Source organism: Schistocerca piceifrons, chromosome 11 (assembly GCF_021461385.2).
Source record: "Schistocerca piceifrons isolate TAMUIC-IGC-003096 chromosome 11, iqSchPice1.1, whole genome shotgun sequence".
Taxonomy (NCBI): domain Eukaryota; kingdom Metazoa; phylum Arthropoda; class Insecta; order Orthoptera; family Acrididae; genus Schistocerca; species Schistocerca piceifrons.
The window spans coordinates 38,118,547-38,142,289 of record NC_060148.1 but is presented as its reverse complement, the minus strand read 5'-3'; positions in this window follow the sequence as shown (position 1 = coordinate 38,142,289).

Below are 23,743 nucleotides of genomic sequence, written 5' to 3'. Positions count from 1 at the left end.
AATCTTTAAAAAAGGGGACAAACTCAAAATTTAAAACTACAGACCCACCTCAATACTTCCAGTCTTTTCCAAATAGTTGAAAAAGTCATATACAGCAGAATTATAAGCTCTCCCTGGATGCACTACCTATTGTTTGAAAATCAAAATTGTCTCTTAATATGTAAATCAACCACCACAGCAGCTGCTCAATTAATTGAAGACATAACAAGTGACACCGAGAACAAGCAACATGTTGCAGGTATATACCTCTACGTTGAGAAAGCTTTCAACTGTGTGAGCACCACAATCCTGTTAGAAAAGCGTGGAATATTGGAATCAGAGGCACTTCTCATTACATAGTAAAATCTTGCATGAGTAACCGAAAACAGTTTGTACTGCTTAAAGTTGAAAGAGATGTTCAAAAATCCAAAATAACTAATATAAAAATGAAGTGCCCGGGGCTCAGTATGGGATCCTCTTCTGTTTTTAATTTAAGTAAATGACACAAGATATTGCACTCAGAATTCCAAAATAGTTCTGTATGCAGCTTATACATCCATTGTGTGGAAAAAGGAATCATTTAATGAACTAGAGACCCATTGTAACAACGTGACAAATGAAATTGCACAGTACTTTAACGAAAGCCATCAAATTTAAGTGGTAGTAAAACATGACTCACGTAGTTTAACAACATTAGTTTTAATGATGAAATTAAACAATACATATGCGATGAATTGGTAAAAAAGACTGTAGTGTAAAATTCCTTGATTTAACAATTCAAAGCAATCTAAAGTGGGACACGCATGTTGACACACTCGCATGTAAGTTGTCTAAGAATATATTTACAATTAATATGATTAGCTAGTTCTGCAAAGACATTGCCGCCCCACCCCTTATGAGTACTCTCCCTCCATCAGATGCTTCATCCCCCCCCCTTCCCCTCTACTGCCATGCCAACCCCATCTGCCCGAGACTGTGCAGTGTCTTCTTCGTGCCTAATTTTTAGTGCAGTGTTTTAAACGGGTGATAACTGTTGTGTGTCTTTTCCGAAGTGTTGCGAACAGAAACCGTACTGTTGCTGGGTGTGATTTTTCTCTCTCTTGCGAACAGAAACCAGACTGTCACAGTGTTTCTCAACTGTCTGTCTACTAGTGTACCTGTCTTCTTCCAGTGTATTTAATTAGCAGCACCAACCCTTTGTTTTATATTTTAACTTCCACAACTTTCTGCCATTTTACAATTGAAAAGTCACCTGTTTTAATCGCCTGCTTTTATTACTTATTATCTTCTTATTATGTTTTACATATTCTGTAGGTTGTAGAGCAGCGTACAAAGCTACTGCCAGCCCGACCCATTCCGGGGGGATTTGAAACCGAATAAAAGAAAAATAAAAAGGTTGTGGTTATAGACAGATATTTAAACACACTCCATCATAAAGGCTAAAATTGCACGGTCATTTCGAAAACAGATTATAGATAAGCCTCTTATGAGTATTTTCATTCATATTACACACATATACCATCCATTAACTACAAAAATATTCAATCTGGTGTCTACTATGTAACTTTTACCAAATGTTTAACAGCTGTATTCAAAAGGCGGATATTTTTTGCAACAGTACAATACTCAGCTAAACTTTTGTCTGTATCTCAAAATTTTCCGTTAGTACAATTTCCAATTTCAACCTGTAACAGTAAGATCAGTACATTCCACTGTTTTGACGTGCACATCATCAATCTTAAAACACGCAAGTTTTCGACCTAACCTAGACCTTGGGCTTAGCTACAGGTCAGTCTGTCATCACAACCAACATTAAAGGTGGGAGGGATACAGTGATGAGTACGAGAATCTAGCAGGCCTTTATCATTAAATATATGGCAGAAAATTTTGGGGAATAGGATGAAAGATCAGAATGGAATTTTCGTTATTCAATTACAGTATAGTTCACATTTATTTAGCATCCCTTTCTTATCACATAACGTCTTCAGTTACACACTGTACCAATACTCATTTTGCACAGTTTATTATCAACTATGGCTCTTTTAGGCTGGGAATTCTTGACGAGTCATTTTGAATCTTCGTGATTATCTCTTTTAGATGTGGCTGGGTACATAGAGCATCCACTAATCGAAATGGGAACTGTGTCTGGAAATCCACGAGGATTATTAAACTTCTACTAATCACTAGCAATATAATTCACATTATACAACTGCTAATATTTCTGGTAATGAAAGCACTTTAGTGTGGGGAGGTTTCACACTTTGCACAAATGATGTGTAAGTTCATTCACAAACACAGAAACTAACCTTACTTCTGTCGAAGATGGTGTAAAGCCGACGTGACAACTTTTCCAGTTCTGTTATCACTGATATTTTGAATTATCGCTACATCGACTGACTTACTTGTGGTTCAGGTACTTGTGAAGGCGTAAAAACGTGTTCAGAACACATTCTAAACATGAACTCCTATGGACCAGTGTGGTAATTGCTGTTATGATTCTCGACATAACACTATTAATTTAAATTAAACTAACAATTTAAAGTAAAGCCAAAGGAAGGACGTAAGTAATACATACTTCATAATGACTGTTTCGTTGAAATTTTGCCTGTGGGCAAGTCTCATTGGCGGCAAATGACCGTGTAACATCTACCGTGATTAATAGCAGAAATCGCCGAAATAGGACAGGGATAAAAGTTGTTAGCGAATTCGTGAACTGCGACACCAATCATTAAATAACTTACTGAATATCAATCAATCAATGTAACCTAAACTTATAAGTTATATTAAATACGATAGTGCGGGCAACAAGGCCCGCACCATCCGAAAATTGATCTACAACTATTTAATGACATACGACGGAAGGACTCCGAATGGTTGACTATGTAGAACATTTTACCACAAATATTGTTAAGTATGATGATTCTCGTCATAAAGAATTGGAAGATAAATGCGTTTATAAGAGCAGAATAAAAACAGACGAAACGAGTTAATTGCTTATCCAACACTTGCCTGTAGAGCTTCTAATTGTGAACTGAAATCAAATATGAAGAATTCAAATGATTTAGAGTGAAGCTCTCGACAGCAGTGTTGCTAGACACCACCGACAGATGGCACCCTGATACGCTGGCTGAGAAAGTGTGGCGGTTCTCATTTGCTTTACTAACACAGCAATCGGCAGTTACCTAATATTTGTAGCCGCACAAGTCTTATACTTCGCTTGTTTAAAATAGGAGATGTGATCCATTTTGATAAGTTTCATGAACATTGTACATGCGTGTTGCACTACTATTTGCACTTGACACATTTTACTGTAGTATGAAAACAGCTATAAAATAACGAGAAATTAAAAAAAAAAATCGATAATATTATTTACATTACATTTGCACGTCTGTTATAGTTTTCATGTCTTGTTACAATTCCACGTGTCCTGTAATAATACAGTACACGCAAATAAACAGATAATAAAAGCATATTTCAGGGACTAGATACTTTACCATGTGTTGGTCCAGTCACATGCGTTACTGTAGTATCATTCCAACAACTTCTCGCGACTAAATGCGACGACTCATCAACACAACACTATGCGGATATTTCATCACATGTTAGTTCAAGTTAAAAATTCTTCGTTGATGCAGCTTCTGTTGTATGTTCCCCGTATTTACGTTTTTTTTATTTTTTTATTTTTCTTTATTTGATTTTGATTTACCCCCAAAGGGGGGGGGGAGGGGGGGGGGGGGGGACTGGCAGCAGCGTAATAGCGTAATATGCCGCTTTGCTGCCTGCAGAAGAGTCTTAAAAACATAATGAGTACAGAGTACAGTATAAACAATAAAAACAGGCGATAAACCGGCTGTTTAAACCACATAGTAATTAGACAGGCACAATTCAAAAACCTGGTGACAGTCTTGTTTCTGTTCGCAAGAGTTAAAAAACACATCTAGTGACAGTATGGTATCTGTTCACAGCACATAAAAAAAAAAAAGCGGCACGTACAACACTTAAACACTGCACTATAAAGCAGACACGAAGGCTGATTGGGGGGGGGGGGGGGGGGGGTGGACCCTTTCAAAAGAAAAGGCAGAAGGAGAGGAATAGCAAAAAGGGAGGAGCCAATGGAGGGAGAGGACACAGTAAAAGAGGGGGGGAAGGGGGCATGGCGAATGCGAGAAGGAGTGGGGAAAGCAGTGAAGGGGAAAGCAAAAGTACTCGGGGGAGAGAAAGGAGTCAAAGAGAGGGTAGGTGGGCAAAAGGGAACAGGATGGAAGGGGAGGGGGTGAAGGAGACAAGGAAAAGGACAGTGGGAGGGGGGGAGGGGACAGCCAGAGTTGATAGGAGGGACAAATGGAGGGAGAGAAAGCATCATTCAGGAGGGGGAGTTTACAGAAGCCACTTGGGGAAAAAAAGATGTAGGGGTGAAGGGTAGGGGCAACACAAGGGTGGAGGCGCAGCAGCGGGCAGAGGTTGGAGAGGAGAGGAGCAACCAGGGGATGGGGGACATCAAGTCAGTGGGAGGTAAAGAGGCCTTGGATATGGTCAAGTAAAAGCAGCAGATGGGGGAAAAGAATCAAGTCATAGGGGATCCACGTGGAGGATGGGAGGCGTATACGGAAGGCGAGGCAAAGTGCATGGTGCTCGAGTTTTTTTTGTTTTTTTAGGGGGGGGGGTTATTCAGGCGGGACTGGCATAACAGAGAATGGGACGGATTAAGGATTTGTACGTGTGGAGGGTGGTAGAGGGGTTCAACGCCCACGTCCAACCAGAGAGGAGTTTAAGGCTGTTGTGGGCTTTGGATTGGATAGGGCAGAGATGAGGGATCCAGGTAAGATGATGGTCAATGGTGAGTCCAAGGTAGGTGAGTGGGGGGGTTAAGAGACAGACAGGATGGGCAGAGATGGTAAGGGGAAAATCAAGGAGCCGGAAGGAGTGAGCGGTTTGACCTACAATGATTGCCTAGGCCATGCAAGGATTGATTTAGAGGAGCCACTGGCTACACTATGTGGCAAAAAGGTCAAGGTGATTCTGGAGAATATGTTTGGACAGTTGAAGTAGGAGGGGCGGCAGGAGAGGAAGGAGGCATTCAGATGGATACAGATGATAGAAAGGGTGTAGGTCTGGAGTTTAAATGGGAGAGTGGGAGGCCAAACAGGGTCGTAGGCATTTTCAAGCTCTGGAGAGACAGAAATGACAGTGCGACGCGAATTAAACTGGAGGGAGAGGTGACGAGTGAGACGTAGAACTCGGTCGTCGGCAGAGGTGGAAGGTCGAAAGCCAGACTGGGTGTTGGGAAGGAGGTGATGTTGGTGGAGGTGGTGACGGCTGTGCTGGGTGAGGATGGATTCCGAGAGCTTGCTGACAACGGAGGTGACACATTTAGGGTGATAGGAAAAGGCATCAGATAAAGGCTTTTTGGGTTTGGAGAACATAAGGATACGGGAGGTTTTCCACAGGTCGGGGTAGAAGCTGGTGGCAAGGATTACGTTGTAGAGTGTGGCGAGGACTGCAAGAATGGAGGGAGGGCAGTGTTTGACATGGCAGTAGGTAATGTGGTCACGGCCAGGGGTGGTGTTGCATTTAGTGTGGAGTGTGAGGCTGATGTCCAGTGTAGTGATGGGGTGTTAAGTTCTGATGGTGGTGTGTGTCCCAAGTAATGGAAGGTAGGAGCACGGGGAGGAGCGGTGGTATCCAGACATTTGATGATGTTGGGGAGGAGGGAAAACCAAATTGTGGAACAACAGGAACCAAAAATCATTCGGATACGTGAGAGGCAAAGTGGTTGGCCTTACTGAGGTTGTCAGGAAAGGGACGGTCATCACGGAGGAGAAGGTAGTGCGGGGTAGAGCGGTTCCCAGTAAGGCAGTGGAAATCAGAACAGTACTTGGAAGAGATTATTGAGAGCACGGCATTGAGTTGTACACAGGTCTGTCGCCAGGCACGGCGTTTCTTCGCAGTGAGCACGTTGCAGATACGTCATAATTGCCAGTGGCGGGTGAGTGTGTCTCGGTCACGAGTGTGCGGAGGAAGGATCGGTAGAGGCGACGAGATTTACAAAGGAGAAGGATGGTCTGTGAGGGCAGGGCTGGCCGGTGAGTTTGAATGGCTCTGGTAGGGATACAGGTGGTTACAGCGTCAGACGAGGTCCAGTGGAGGACAGCAGATCGTGAGATGTCATCGAGAGATTGGAGGGTAGGGTCATCGCGTTTGACCTGGGTGTGTACGGAGTATCGGTAGGCATCCCAGCTGGTGTGGGAGTAATCGTGGACAAGTTTAGATGGAACGTCAGGGGAGGAACAGGACGGGGACGGCGATCGTCACAGATAGTGAGGAGGACCGGGGCGTGGTTGCTGCCAGTTATGTCAGGGACTTCCGCAGTGATGTACCCAAGGAGGTTGGGAGAAACTAGGATCACGTCAGCAGGGGTGTGGGACTCTGGTCGGGTGTGATGGGGAGGGTAACCAGGTGTCCCTGTAGGGTGGTGAGAAAACGATGGAACCGCTGAAGTTCGTCAGGAACGCGGCTGTGGATATTGAGGTCTGCAGCAATCACACAGGTGGAAAGGTGCGGTCAATGTGGGCCAGGAAATCGTGTGTGTGTGGGGGGGCGGGGGGGGGGGGGGGTACAAGGGCGGATGTAGATGGTGGCACATGTGACGGTAAGGGTGGGGAAGAAGGGGCTGAGGGTGAGATGCTCTGCAGGATTGTTGAGGAGAGGCATATTTCTGTCGGCCAGACTGTAACTTAAGGCATTTCTCACTTTCAGAGAGCTGAGGCATATAGTGTCAAAAGCGCAGTTCCTTTGGTTTAGCGAACATGAAACTTACCAAAATACTTCACATCGCTGAGTTTTAAACAAGCAAAGTATAAGACTCGCGTGGCTAGAAATATTGGGGTGCTGCCGACTGCTGCGTGCTGTAAGCAAAACAAATGAGAGACCCGCCACACTTCCTCAGGAATAGTATCTTGCTACCATATGTCGGTGACATCTTGCAACACTGTGTTGCAGAGCTGCATGCTAAAAAATTCAATTTCTGTTTGCAATTCGTTCTGCAGGCAGACGCTGCAAGTAATAAACAATACCTTCGCTCCAAGTGTTTTTGGTCTGCTGCTATAAATGCATATTTCTTCCAATTATTTATGACGAGAATACTTCAGAGCTAGCAGTATTTGTGGTAGAGTCTTCTATATATAGGACTATTTATCACATTTCCTTTCGGCTGGGTATGACATCCACCCCAGACCTATGCCCTGCCTATCAATTTTGTTTGTCTGGTCACTGCCTTCCTCTCATGCCATCCTGCCTATGTCACCCTCCATGATACCAACACCCGTATCTTTTACCCCACTGCTGGCATCCCCCACGGCTCAGTCCTCTCCCCTCTCCTGTATCTCTAGCACACCGCAGATATGCCCAAGCCACCCCCACCTGTTCACCTGCTCCAATATGCTGATGACACCACCTTCCTGGCTCTCTATCCCACCCTTCAATGGTAACAACACACCCTCCAAACCCACACTGACCAGTTCACCACCTGGTGCAACCAGTGTTTCCATTGTATCAACCCCTCCAAAACCCAGGCCGCACCACTCGCTACTTCCATCTCCACAATTTCAACCTAATCGTTCATGGTCATCTCATCCAGCTCAGCCTCACCCTGAGATAGCTTGGCCTCACCTTGACCACCACCTCACCTAGACCCCCCATCTCCCGAACATCCAGCAGAAAGCCCATTCCCACCTCTGTCTTCTGAAACTCCTGTCTGGCCGGAAATGGGGTTTCACCCTTCCACCATCCCCCACACCTACAAATCCCTCATCCGTGCTATCCCCTGTCATCCCAGCGCTACCTGGATCTCCTATCCTCCCACTTTTGTAAGGCTCTCCAAATTCTAGAACACCACACGCTCCGCATTGCCTTCCGTATCTGCCTTCTGTCCCCACACAACTCCTGTATGACTTCATCCCCTTCCCACACCTCCTCCTTTTCCTCCAACATCTCTGCATCCTTTACACTGTCCGCAGGCTCGATGCTCCCTACCCCCTGGTGTCCTCTGTCCCCTCCACCCCCCGCGCATTGCCGTACCTCTGTTGCTATATCCCTACCTCTCTTCACCTCCACACACTCCAGCTTGGTGAGGATGGGTGGAGGGGGAAGAAGGGGGTAGGAGAAGTATGAGAAAGGGAGGAGAGGAAGCCTTGATGATGTGGAATGGGTAGGGTGGGTTTAAAGTTGGTAGGAGGGGTAACTATCTGGATACAGTTCATAATTTGGGAGGGTAAAACAGTTGAAGTTACTCTGGGGAAGTATGTGGAGGGTGTGTAGGGTAGGGTTGGTGGGATGTGTTGGTAGAGGTGCAGCAGCACACTATGGTTGGAAAGTGTATGAGAAACTATAGGATTATTTGAGTAAAGTTTGCAGATGGTGTAGTTTGTTCAGGGTTGATCTGTGTGAGTGAGAAGAGGTGGGAATTTGATGAGTTGGTAAGGGATCCGTGTCAGAGAAGGTAGAAAGAAGCAAGGTTGAGGGCACGGAGTTCGAGGATATGAAGGAACTTACAGAACTCGGGCAGCAAGTATCTGTGTAACATTTGCTTGGTAAAGGATAGGTTGGATTAGGGTTTTGTATGCGTGAAGGACAGTGGAGGGCTGCAATCTCCATGTTTGGCCAATTAGTACTCTCAGTCTATCGCACACTTCCTGTTGGATGGTTAGTAGATAAGATTTCCACAGTAAAATAATGGAGCTGACAGACATTATTGATTAATGAAAAAGATAACTGTATAAAAACGAATGCGTGTAACTATATTGACAATCTATTTTGAACTAGGCAACATAGGGAACTGCGTATATTGTGAAATTCATGATGCTGCAGCTGGCAATGAGAGCTTAGCAGAAAGAGCAGTATTTCAGTGAGGTTCAGTTCATATAACGCTGCATTATTGGGTCTGTATGTTATCTGAAAACTTATATTTGTGTTCTGAGGAATTATGAGCTTAAAGAGGTAATACTGGAATGAAGAAAAGTAATTTTGCTGGTTAGCTGATTACTGTGGTGCTAGAGTGATGTGAATATCCTGACGGGCCAACTATTTGGTAACAATTTGTGAGGATTTATTTTTCTGGTTGAATGAGAGTAGTTCTCATAGTTGAGTGGAGAAGTAGGGCAAGGATTTGGTACAACTTCTATTCTCTTAATTTTGAATTGAGTAGTAATTAAGTTACGTGATGGTGACTATTTTTTTTTCATAATGTAATGATTAGTAAATCTAAACTACTGCAAATCTTGAGTTTTAGCTAGAGGTAATGTCCATATTTTGGAGATTAAGGTGATAGGAGTCCACAAGTGAAGTGAATTTCAAACCAGGACTTGGCATTTAAGTGATTTTGCAAATGGGAAAGAAACCCAAAGCTTTCAAGTTTAACCAGTTTCAGACAGAGTTATAAACTAGAGTAACATTTTGCAGTGTAATGTATACTTGATTTTAAAATTTTTACTAGGCCCCACCTTTTGTACTACAGTCAATTTAATGCCAGTATTTATTTACAAAGTAATGAGCATTATTTTCTATAAGTGTGAAACATTTTTTCCTTATACTTAATTAGAAGTAAAAGTGAGTGTACTAAAATATGGTATTTTGTCTTACTTTTTTGTGTACTGTGGGTGAGAAGAACCACCTCCAAGGAAACTGATAGCAGTGCATTTCCTTAATAAGTGCCACTTGGACCTGTTGAAGGAATGAACATCTTGGTGAAAAAATGTGTTACAACTCTGTAAAAGAGTGAAAGTGCTTTTGCAAAATACTAAACATTGAAATTTTCTGTCTGAAAATTAACTGCAATGTGCAGTGCAATTTAACTTTTGGCAACCCATGATGATTTATTGTTTGAAGCAGGACTGAACTTGTACAAAGTGATATGTGTTTTAGAATGTAAACTTTGTTTATCCAAAAAGGACATTACTTACAATGAAGACCTCTAATTTTTATTAAAAATATAACTAATGGATATTTTGTGCCATTGTATAACACTGTATGTAAATATTATATATAAAAACAAAGATGAGGTGACTTACCGAACAAAAGCGCTGGCAGGTCGATAGACACACAAACAAACACAAACATACACACAAAATTCAAGCTTTCGCAACAAACTGTTGCCTCATCAGGAAAGAGGGAAGGAGAGGGGAAGACGAAAGGAAGTGGGTTTTTCCAATCCCGGGAGCGGAAAAACTTACCTTAGGGGGAAAAAAGGACAGGTATACACTCGCACACACACACATATCCATCCACACATACACTTCCTTTCGTCTTCCCCTCTCCTTCCCTCTTTCCTGATGAGGCAACAGTTTGTTGCGAAAGCTTGAATTTTGTGTGTATGTTTGTGTTTGTTTGTGTGTCTATAGACCTGCCAGCGCTTTTGTTCGGTAAGTCACCTCATCTTTGTTTTTATATATAATTTTTCCCATGTGGAATGTTTCCTTCCATTATACTGTATGTAAATATTTTGTTTGGGGATTTTCAAATGGCCAGTTCATATAACTACAAATTTGAAAAACATATGTATTGTAATTTTGATAAGGAGATTTCTGATGTAATATTCTTTTGTGTGTCGATTGTTAAACCCACTTTCTGAGGTCAGTTGCGGTTATTGAACTGCCCAGTTAGCTCCTTCATGTCTCAAAGAATTGGTGAATTTTGGAACACCTTATATACGTTGAAAAGACATTGTTCATATAACAATCAGATTTCGTTTTCCACAATGCTTGAATAGTCTATAATATAATCCTGAAAAAGAGGGGGACACATTATTGTACAGCCGTGCTCCTCAAATGTGGCCTGTGGTTCTCAGTCGTATTTTATATTAATATGTGTATAGCAGTTAACAGCCCAATCCTACAACGTCAACAAGTGCTATGATCTAATTAACAGTGCAATGTTCTCTCTGTAACAAATAAAAATACTTAGAGAGAGAGTGTGTTATTTTAAGATGTGCTTAATTTTAATTAATGTTTGTAAATTCGAGCACGGGCTTAGTAAAGGTGGCCTCTTACCTCAGGGGAAGATGAGAGAGGGAGAATGTTTTATTGCCAGCCAGTACTCAAAGCTCAAGGATGTGTGCAGCTCATACCAATGAGTTGCTATGGTATAATTTTCAAATGGAAGAAACATGGATTTGTAAATGTGTACATAATTGTAACTACGAATATGAAAGTAAATGAAGGCTTTTGCAATGCAATGCAATGCAGTGAGAAGAAAGAAAATTAATTCAAAGAACAGTACACACAAAGTTTTCCAAATGGTGCTGGCTTTCAACAGTAAGCCGTCAGCCCCCAACCTGCTGCAGCTAGTCTACTGGGAGCTCGTGCCATACTAATTTTTGTAGGTTACCAGTTAATAATAAGATTGGTACATATGCAGCCCTGATGATTGCTCCACAGTACCTACACTGGCTCTCGAGCAGCTAAGTTCGATTGCCGCTGTCACAGAGGATCAGTACCATAAGCCGTGCTGTTATATATTTCGGCAGTATACAGGATGGACAATAATAAAACTGACGAACTGCACGGGTGGATTCCTGACTGGAATTGGAGGAAAAAAGGTTCTACGAACGTGTGTCCTGAAATGGACAGTGTGCCTGTAATGACAAGAAATCCTTCTGCAACACAGTGCAGAGCTGCACAACATCCACATCACAACAGATGTTCAAAATGGCCTCCACGGGGTGCAGGGGACGAATTCACATGTCGCACTGTGTACTGCCACACCCTTTCGCGCGTTCCGGCCTCTCTCCGAATCGTGTCACGAGCATCGTGAACGTGCTGTCAAAGGGTCTGTTCGACAGGAACTGGTGCAGCATACACAATGGTTCTCAGATACCCCCCAGGGGTAAAAATCCAGGAGGTTTAAGTCCAGTGATAAAGTAGGAAATGCTACGAGGCCTCCGTGTCCCATTCCCATTCAGTGTCTGGGGAGGATGCTGTGCAGATGTGAGCAAACTGCAATGCGGAAGTATGGCGGTACTCCATCGTGCAGAAACTACAGAACCTGTCGTACAGTTAAAGGCACATTCTCAAGCAGTCCATCCAGAGCATTTTTGAGAAAGTCCAGGTACATTCCTCTGTTGAGGCATTGAGAAATAAAAACTGGTCCAAGTATGTGGTCACCAAGAATCAATTCTCAAATGATGATTCTCAATCATTGCTGTTGAACCACTTCAACAATTCACCGAGAATTTTCTGTAGCCCACACATGGTGACTATGTAGATTAATGTCAACATAACATTCCAGCCTACGACTCGCGACTGGGGAAGACCTAGAACGACGAGGACACCTGCAATGGACAAGGCAATTCTTCGTGCAGTTGACGATAACCCTAATGTCGGCGTCAGAGAAGTTGCTGCTGTACAAGGTAACGTTGACCACGTCACTGTATGGAGAGTGCTACGGGAGAACCAGTTGTTTCCGTACCGTGTACAGCGTGTGCAGGCACTATCAGCAGCTGATTGGCCTCCACGGGTACAGTTCTGCGAATGGTTCATCCGACATTGTGTCAATCCTCATTTCAGTGCAAATGTTCTGTTTACGGATGAGGCTTCATTCCAACGTGATCAAATTGTAAATTTTCACAATCGACATGTGTGGGCTGACAAGAATCCGCATGAAATTGTGCAATCATGTCATCGACACAGATTTTCTGTGAACATTTGGGCAGGCATTGTTGGTGATGTCTCGATTGGGCCCCACGTTCTTCCACCTACGCTCAATGGAGCACGTTATCATGATTTCATATGTGATACTCTACCTGTGCTGCTAGAACATGTGCCTTTACAAGTACGACACAACATGTGGTTCGTGTATGATGGAGCTCCTGCACATTTCAGTCGAAGTGTTTGTATGGTTCTCGACAACAGATTCGGTGACCGATGGAACGGTAGAGGCGGACCAATTCCGTGGCCTCCACGCTCTCCTGACCTCAACACTCTCGACTTTCATTTATGGGGGCATTTGAAAGCTCTTGTCTACGCAACACCGGTACCAAATGTAGAGACTCTTTGTGCTCGTATTGTGGACGGCTGTGATACAATACGCCATTCTCCAGGGCTGCATCAGCGCATCGGGGATTCCGTGCGACGGAGGGTAGATGCACGTATCCTCACTAACGGAGGACATTTTGAACATTTCCTGTAACAAACTGTTTGAAGTCATGCTGGTACATTCTGTTGCTGTGTGTTTCCATTCCATGATTAATGTGATTTGAAGAGAAGTAATAAAATGGGCTCTAGCATGGAAAGTAAGCATTTCTGGACACATGTCCACATAACATATTTTCTTTCTTTGTGTGTGAGGAATGTTTCCTGAAAGTTTGGCTGTACCTTTTTGTAACACCCTGTATGTGGTGTCTGTTCTTTTGAGTGTGCCTGAAAGAACAAAAACCATTTTGATCCTGCAGCCATTATGAATCAAGGCACAAAAGAATTTATGATGTTTAGATGCTAGTGAGTGCACTTTTAATCAATGGAAAACGTTGAAAATTTGTGCCATACCCGGATTCAAAGTCGGAAAGGGCATTAATAAAACCTAAAAACTGCAAGGGTAGATTCTTGACAAAATGGATGAAAAAAGGTCCTACGAACGTGTGTCCAGAAATGCTCCGTCGTCAGGGTAGCTGGCCGACGAATGGAAGTTCCTCTGGCCGCGTGTCCTGTCTGTATCCCACTGATGACTACTATGCAAACCCATAATGCCAGTTCTGGTAAAGGTTAAAGCTAAAATTTAAAACAGTCTTGATCACAATCTTGATAAAACATTTTTTTATTGGAATGAGTGACCTGTTTCAACTCTATGAAAGAGTCATCTTCAGACTCCGGAGTGGTGGATGGACACTACTAGACGTGTTCCGTGGACCCTCGACACTCGTGTAACTGCTGGTAAAGGTAAAGAACTGGTAATGGTTGCTTTGTCAGTAAAGAAGACCAATGATAGAAATCTCATAATTGTGATGGGGTGGTGCAGAAACCGTCTACAAAATCCTTCATGTAGAGGGAAATCCGCTGTGATAATCCTTGAACTCGTTGCAGGTGATAAGGATAGTAGTGGTTGTCATGTGGGATGCACATAATTGTACTTTGGCTTACATCATGTTGGTGGGCCACTTCCCTGAAGCTTGTACTATGGTTCATATCAATATCCTATAAAACCTGGTCCTCCAAATTTGTTGTACACACAGTCCACTGCCCCCCTACATGTTCATCTGTCTGAAAGGACCCACGATCACACAAGTGCCCGAAAAGGGCTCGAAATATGTGATACGGTTGGTGTTTGTGATGGTAATTCTTTTGGTATAGCTGTGTTCCCACCTCAACTGTTTCTGTCTGCTCGGTCATACACAAACACCATTTCTGCTTATTGCCAACACCAATACCAGACCATTCGCTGCTTACAGTATGCTATATCAGTCACACAGCCTTCAACATGTGAGGAACATGTGGCACACAGTCAGAGGAACTTTCATTCATCAGCATCATCTACCGTGGCAAAAATACATTTCCTTTTTTTCTTCCATTTCCAGTCAAGGATCCACCCCTACAGTTTGTCGGTTTTATTAATGTTCACCCTCCATAGTAAAGGTAAGGCTTTCCAAAGATACATTCAGTGCAGATGCACACCAACTTGAACTGTTACGGGAATCAGCAAAATGCTGCAAGTAATCAGAATGATGGGTAGGGCAGAATTCCGATCTGATGGGAACTGTACTAGGGAAATCTGTGCAGTTGCAATGACCACTGTGTCGGAATGGCTTGGCCGGCACAGTAGCCCAGCATGTTCGGACAGAGGGCTGCTCACCCTCTGTATAAAAAAGAAAAGAAAAGAAAAAAAAAAGTGGACAGAGCATCTGCCTAGTGGGCAAGAGACCTAGGTTCAAACCCAGTCCAGCACAAATTTTCAACTTTTCCCATTGATTAAATGGTTCAAATGGCTCTGAGAACTATAGGACTTAACATCTTAGGTCATCAGTCCCCTAGAACTTAGAACTACTTAAGCCTAACTAACCTAAGGGCATCACACACATCCATGCGCGAGGCAGGATTCGAACCCGCGACCATAGCGGTCACGCAGTTCCAGACTGAAGCACCTAGAACCGCTTGGCCACTGTGGCCGATATTGATTAAATCACTGCCCACTAGCAGCTAGAGATCATTAATTCGTTTGTATCTTGACATTGTTTAAAGCCGCTTTTTTTTTTTTTTTTTTTTTTTTACGTCTGACAGCAACTCCATTGTTTTTTTTTTCGTCTCTTATCATTCTGGGAGAAAAAAAAAGTCTCACAGGGCAAGGTTGGGTGAGTACGGGGGATGAGGAACGAGAGTATAGTACTTTTGGTCAGGAATTGTTGTACAGAGAGGGGCACTGTCACGACGGAAAAACTAGTTGGCCGCAAATCGAGGCTGCTTCCACTACACACAATTGCCCGATCTTTGCAAAACTTCCAAGTAGAAAGTCTGGTTAACTGTCTTATCCTGCACAACAAACTCTGAATGGATGACTCCTTCCACATAAAAAAACCCAATCACTGTTTTAATGTCTGTTTTTACCTGTCAGTTTTCTCGGATCAAAGTGAACTTGAAATCTTCCACTGGCTCGATTATTGCTTTGATTTGAGATTGTAAGCATAACACTCTACAGTGGGGGCCATTACTGAATGGATTTAATGTTATAAAAATTTGATTTTTTTTTTTTCACTCGATGTTCGCCAGTGCCTTCTACCTGGCGGCTAGTTTCAGCGTGTAAGTCATGTTGCGTGAAACCGGACAGAACCACTATGAAACTCACTTGTTGAACCATCAGCAGCTAAACTCACGTGTCACTGACGAGGTAATGCTATCGAACTGTGTGTCTACAATTTGGCTGTCGAATAGGGAGGGTCGGAGGTGGTCATGTGAGGATGGAGCCACAGCCAGTTGCCGGGAGCGAACACGCCGTCCGTTCTCTTCTGCTGGCAGCTTCCGACCCGACTAGATGCTCTCCTCTCGTGCTCTCGGGCAGCAGCGCATTCAGTTTCGGCGGCTTCTATAGACCTTCCTTTTTTACTGCATTTAATCACCCCGCCCTTATCAAATGTTTAACTTCTTCACCTCAACGAGTGTCCACTGCTTTCCTCTCCTCACCAATCCTGACACTTTAACAGCACAGAGTTTCATCCCCTGTGATAATTTTTGAAAAATGTTTGGATAATTTCGAGACTCTTTTTTCAAAGCACAGCACGCTTCCATGTGACCTTATTTTTGTTCGGCAGTCAGAAAGTGTGACGCAAAATTGGCAGCCATCCTTTTCGTTCCCAAATTTTCTGTCACAGTTCATTGCAGTGAACTTAAAGTCAGTCCTGACAGCTCCACTTTTTTTTTTTTTTTTTTTTTTTTTTTTTGAGGGTTTGTCGTCAATCTCTGATCACAATTGCGTGAATATTTTCAACTTTTTCGTTTGTTAAAGCCGTGGAAGCATGACCAGAATGAGATTTGTCAGCAAGTGACATTTCACTGTTTTTGAAATGGGAAAACCAGTCACAATTGAGTTTTCCACATAGCATCATTCTTGTACACTGCTTTTTACAATTTAAGAATTTCTGTTTCACTTTTTCCCAGCAAAAAGTAAAATTTCACTGCTGCATGTTGTTCACGAAAATCAGCAATTACAAAAACGACAGTCACACGAAACAGTTGTCACTATAAACTCTGTCAAAACCAGCCCTGACCTCCTTCAGCAACAGTACTTGGCTTCCAGACTCTGGAATGCTGCTCCTAGCAGCAAAATGCAGTGCTATAAATGCTCTGCCCAGTTTGGTTCTTTTGCGTACCCACTCATACATTTCAACCTGTGTACTGTAATTCATCTCTTGATCTGCCCCAACAATTTTTGGCCCGTGAACTTCTCTATGTTAACAATTTGAGGGTTCCTTGATGTCTCAGAATGTGTCCCATCAACTGATCACTTCTTTTCACCATGTCAAAATTTTTTTCCTCCCAAATTGTGTTCAGTACCTCCTCATTAGTTACTCTATCTACCCATCTATCTTCAAGATCCTTCTGTCAAAGATTCTATTCTCTCCTTGTCAGAACTGCTTACCATCCACATTTCACTTCCATACAAGGCTACATTCGAGACAAATACCTTCAGTAAAGATTTCCTGACACTTAAATTTATTTGCATTGATTGATTGTTCCATCAGCACTTGTTAGAATATTTTGTAGATTACCTTTGAAAGTAGAGATACACTCCACATGCACTAGTTTAAAATCTTTGCTCCAACAAAATTTCACTGCACCACATACTGATCTTTGAAACTGATGATGATGTAACAGCTGAAAACTGGTTTGTGTAACAAATAATAAATATTTCTAAAAACAAAGATGATGTAACTTACCAAACGAAAGTGTTGGTATGTTGATAGACACACAAACAAACACAAACACACACACAAAATTCAAGCTTTCGCAACCCATGGTTGCTTCATCAAGAAAGAGGGAAGGAGAGGGAAAGACAAAAGGATGTGGGTTTTAAGGGAGAGGGTAAGGAGTCATTCCAATCCTGGGAGCGGAAAGTTTTACCTTAGGGGGAAAAAGGACAGGTATACATTCGCGCGCACACACACACACACACACACACACACACACACACACACACACACACATATATATACAGACACAAGCAGACATATGTATAGGCAAAGAGTTTGTAGAATATTACACCAGTGTTGTGTGTGTTTAATTCATAATGTACTTAAATTTATATTAGAACATTTATATAGAGTGGGGCTAATAAAAGTGGCCAAATGAGTGGATACAATTGGATGTGAATGTATGCATATAACCACACCCTGTGACGTGCACACCATGTGTACACCTGCCAAGTGATCCACACAATTTCAGAGCATAGTGCCGGTCGGTTGGTCGATTCGAGGGAGGGGACCAAACAGGGAGGTCATTGGTCCCAACAGACCAGGGAAGGACGGGGAAGGAAGTCAGCCGTGCCCTTTCGAAGGAGCGATCCCAGCATTTGCCTGAAGAAATTTAGGGAAATCATGGAAAACCTAAATCGGGATGGCCCGATGCGGGTTTGAACTGTCGTCCTCCAAAATGCGAGTGCAGTATTGCACCACCTCACTCAGTCATAGTGTTGGCTGTGTTAGTATGAATGGAAAGCTATGTGACGCAAAGTCATAGAAACAGTGTGATCAGTTGTTTGCTGAGAAGTTTAATGGTGTCAAAGTGCCACCAAAGAGTGCGATGCAATGCTTAGTCTGAAAATGGCATCAGTCAGGATGTGTTTTGAGCAAGCCAAAAAAATTCGAAAATGTGCTCACACACCAGAAAATATGGCTGCAGTTCACCAGAAAATGCTTCAGCATCCTACTAAATTGATCCTGCGAGTGTCGCAAGAGACCGGCATATCACGTCGATTGTGTGGACGAATACCCCTCCTGGACATACGAGTGCTTCTCTACCGAGTGTCTGTTCTTCGACCACTAAAACCAGCAGATGCTCCTCAGTATCTCCAGCTTTGTGAGCAGCTGTTCACTGAGATAACATTTAATAGCATGGACACAGACCTGTTCTTTATGTCTGGTGAAGCCTGGTTTCACCTGAGAGGTTACGTCAACTCACAGAATCACAGGTTGTGAGCAGCAGAGAATCTGCATAACTCCCACAAAACACCATTTTATGATCAGAAGATTGGGGTTTGGTGTGCAGTGTCTGCATATGACATTATTGGTCCCACCTTTTTCATGAGATGCTGACTTTGGTGTGCTACATTACCACCATTTCGAGATTATCTGTGGCAGCTATAATGGAGGAGTAAAAGTTCTACAATTACACTACTGGCCATTAAAATTACTACACTAAGAAGAAATACAGATGATAAATGGGAATTCATTGGACAAATATTTTATACTAAAACTGACATGTGATTATATTTTCATGCAATTTGGGCGGATAGATCCTGAGAAATCAGTACTCAGAACAACCACCTCTGGCCGTAATTATGGCCTCAATACGCCTGGGCATTGAGTCAAACAGAGCTTGGATGGTGTGCACAGGTACAGCTGCCCATGCAGCTTTGACACGATACCACAATTCATCAAGAGTAGTGACTGGCGTATTGTGATGAGCCAGTTGCTCGACCACCGTTGACCAGACGTTTTCAATTGGTGAGAGATCTGGAGAATGTACTGGCCAGGGCAGCAATCGAACATTTTCTGTATAAAGAAAGGCCTGTAGAGGACCTGCAACATGCGGTCGTGCATTATCCTGGTGAAATGTAGGGTTTGGCAGGGATCGAATGAAGGGTAGAGCCACGGTTTGTAACACATCTGAAATGTAACGTCCACTGTTCAAAGTGCCGTCAATGCGAACAAGAGGTGACCGAGACATGTAACTGATGGCACCCCATACATAACGCCGGGTGATACGCCAGTATGGCGATGACGAATACACGCTTTCAATGTGTGTTCACCATGATGTCGCCAAACACGGATGCGACCATCATGATGCTCTAAACAGAACCTGGATTCATCCAAAAAAAATGACGTTTTGCCATTTGTGCAACCAGGTTCGTCGTCGAGTACACCATCGCAGGCACTCCTGTCTGTGATGCAGCCTCAAGGGTAACCGCAGCCACGGTCTGCGAGCTGACGGTCGTGCAGATGGTTGTTGTCTTGCAGACGTCCCCATCTGTTGACTCAGGGATCGAGACGTGGCTGCACGATCCATTACAGCCGTGCGGATAAGATGCCTGTCATCTCAACTGCAAGTTATACGAGGCCATTGGGATCTAGCACGGCGTTCCGTATTACCCTCCTGAACCCACCAATTCCATATTCTGCTAACAGTCATTGGATCTCGACCGACGCGAGCAGCAATGTCGTGATACGATAAACCACAATTGCGATAGGCTACAATCCGACCTTTATCCAAGTTGGAAATGTGATGTTACGCATTTCTCCTCCTTACACGAGGCATCACAACAACGTTTCGCCAGGCAACGCCGGTCAACTGCTGTTTGTGTATGAGAAATCAGTTGGAAACTTTGTTCATATCAGCACATTGCAAGTGTCGGCACCAGCGCCAACCTTGTGTGAATGCTCTGAAAAGCTAATCATTTGCATATCACAACATCTTCTTCCTGTCAGTTAAATTTTGCATCGGTAGTTGGAAACTTTGTTCATATCAGCACATTGCAAGTGTCGGCACCAGCGCCAACCTTGTGTGAATGCTCTGAAAAGCTAATCATTTGCATATCACAACATCTTCTTCCTGTCAGTTAAATTTTGCATCGGTAGCACGTCATCTTCGTGGTGTAGCAATTTTAATGGCCAGTAGTGTACTTCCAACAGGATGGAGCAGCTGCCCATACAGCTGGCTGGACCTGGGAGCACATTTACACAGTCTTCACACCTGACAGAGTTGTTAACAGAGATCAGTCTGATTGGGGTTCTAGGTGGCCACCCAGGTCACCGGATCTATCAGTATGTGACTATTTTGTGTGGGGAGCCTTCAAGTCTAAGGTGTATTGCAACAACCCTCACAGTCTTCACGAACTGCAGTAGAGCATTTTGGATGAGATTGGAGCGATTCCAACAGTCCAGCTTTGATCCACCTTCAGCTGCTTGCTGAACAGGGCCCAAAAATGTGAAGAGATGAACGGTGGTCACTTTCAATGTTGCTATAGTCAGGTTAGTACCGTATGACCGTAGCCGAATGGACGGAGTGCCGGCTCGACATGCCGGACGGCTCGGGTTCGATTCCCGGTGGGGTTGGAGATTTTCTTCGCTCGGGGACTGGGTGTCTGTGACGTCTTCATCATCACCATTTCGTCCTCACCAAAGTGCGAGTTGCCGAAGTGGCATCACCTCAGAAGACTTTCACAGTCGGTCTGGTCTACCCGCCTGGAGGGCCTCGACACACGACATTTCAGTGCTGTACTTCCTTTCCTCTGCTGTGTTTCTTTGTACCCTGGAACTGTGTTCTCCAGGCCACTTTTATTTGCCCCACCCTGGAGGTACAATGACAGGAAATAATGATACAGATAAGTGAAATGACAGGTCTGTCTTAAAACTGCAAGCACATTTCCATACAATACGAAAAGATAGCTATTGAACTATAGACCTATATATCTAACATCAATCAGTTGCAGAATTTTGGAACACGTCTTATGTTCGAGTGTAACGATTTTACTGGAGACTAGAAATCTAATCTGTAGGAATCAGCAAGGGTTTCGAAAAAGACGATCGTGTGAAACCCAGCTCGCGCTATTCGTCCACGAGACTCAGAGGGCCATAGACACGGGTTCACAGGTAGATGCCGTGTTTCTTGACTTCCGCAAGGCGTTTGATACAGTTCCCCACAGTCGTTTAATGAACAAAGTAAGAGCATATGGACTATCAGACCAATTGTGTGATTGGGTTGAAGAGTTCCTAGACAACAGAATGCAACATGTCATTCTCAATGGAGAGAAGTCTTCCGAAGTAAGAGTGATTTCAGGTGTGCCGCAGGGGAGTGTCGCAGGACCGTTGCTATTCACAATATGTATAAATGATCTTGTGGTTAACATTGGAAGTTCACTGAGGATTTTTGCGGATGATGCTGTGGTATATCAAGAGGTTGTAACAATGGAAAATTGTACTGAAATGCAGGAGGATCTGCAGCGAATTGACGCATGGGGCAGGGAATGGCAATTGAATCTCAATGTAGACAAGTGTAATGTGCTGTGAATACACAGAAAGATAGATCCTTTATCATTTAGCTACAAAATAGCAGGTCAGCAACTGGAAGCAGTTAATACCATAAATCATCTGGGAGTACGCATTAGGAGTGATTTAAAATGGAATGATCATATAATGTTGATCGTCGGTAATGCAGTTGCCAGACTGAGATTCATTGGAAGAATCCTAAGGAAATGCAATCCGAAAACAAAGGAAGTAGGTTACAGTATGCTTGTTCGCCCACTGCTCGAATACTGCTCAGCGGTGTGGGTTCCGTACCAGATAGGGTTGATAGAAGAGATAGAGAAGATCCAACGGAGAGGAGCGTGCTTCGTTACAGGATCATTTAGTAATTGTGAAAGCTTTACGGAGATGATAGGTAAACTCCAATGGAAGACGCTGCAGGAGAGATGCTCAGTAGCTCGGTATAGGCTTTTGTTGAAGTTTCGAGAACGTACCTTCACCGAGGAGTCAAGCAGTATATTGCTCCCTCCTATGTATATCTCACGAAGAGACCGTGAGGGTAAAATAAGAGAGATTAGAGTCCACACAGAGGCATAACGACAATCTTTCTTTCCACAAACAATACGAGACTGGAATAGAAGGGAGAACTGATAGAGGTACTCAAGGTACCCTCTGCCACACACCGTAAGGTGGCTTGCAGAGTACGGGTGTAGATGTAGATGTAGATGAATAATTTTATAATTATGTTTTCGTTCCTTCTCTTTGTTCTCTTGTATGTGTTTCTTTCTGCCCTTGTTTATTGTTCAGTATCTTGCCTGCAGCAGTGGTTGGGCTGCGCACTGGAGAAAGTCATGCGAGAGTGGAATAAGAAATGCCAACCAAACATCAACTTTGGCAGAAATATCAAACTCAACTGGCTGCCCTTTGCTGGTGATCTAGCACTGCTTGCAAATAGCGTGGAAGAGGATAAACAACAAATTGCAGAACTTGAAAAAATAGCAGCAAAAGTTGGACTACAGGTATCATTTGAAAAGACAGAAATGATGCCATCCTTCAAGGGTGAAATACCAGCCATTACACTGAATGATAACAAACAAATTGAAATTGTAAATAGATTCAAATACCTTGGGGAGGTTATAAGTTGGAATTCAAATGAGAAAATGTCAGTAGAAAGCAGAACAACTAAACTGAAACAAGCGCAACGCATCACCTGGCCAACATACAAGGAGAAATGACTCTCAATAAATGCAAACCTAAGACACTATCACTCTGCTATTAAACCAGACCAACCTATGCTAGTGAAATACTGTTCAAGATTAACACCAAATCAACCACAGACAAACTACAGAAGGCAGACAGAAGAGTCCTTAGAACAGTTATAAACAAAAATACCAAGGAGAGGGACAGTGGCGACTATTACCTAACGAAGTTGTATACCAAGAAACTGAGTCAATAACTGACACAATGCAGAAAAGGAGGGTTCCTTTTTCTACCACATTTCCAGACTACCAGAAACCAGGCTACCGAAACAACTGTTCACCTACTTTTGGAAAAGTAAGACTACGAACAACTGTTTAAAAGAAGTTCAAGATGATTTGGATGAGTCAGGCTTGTCAATGCAACAAACTGAAGGGAGAGAAGAGAAGAAGATCCTGAAACACAGTGACACAAGATTTAAACTAAAGACATTTACACACAAAAAATACACCATAACTGATGAAGAAAGGGCAGCCAGGTCCGAAAGGATGAAGAAGTTTTGAGCGCGGAAGAGGAAAGCCAAATCTACAACTAGTATTAAGACTTAAATGTATATGGATTGAATAAAGTGCCCCAATGTGGACGTAAAATATGTAAATAAATAAATAAATAATATTTAGTTACAGTTTGACAGTAATAACAGTGGGAAAATGAACTCATCAGTTCAAGAAATAATCTACAATCACAGCACAAGAAACTGAGAAGTATGGGTTACAGTTGTTTGAGGACATGAACTTTAGAAACTGCAAAATTTAGGATTGAGACTCTCCATGAATGGGAATGGTGGAGTTCACT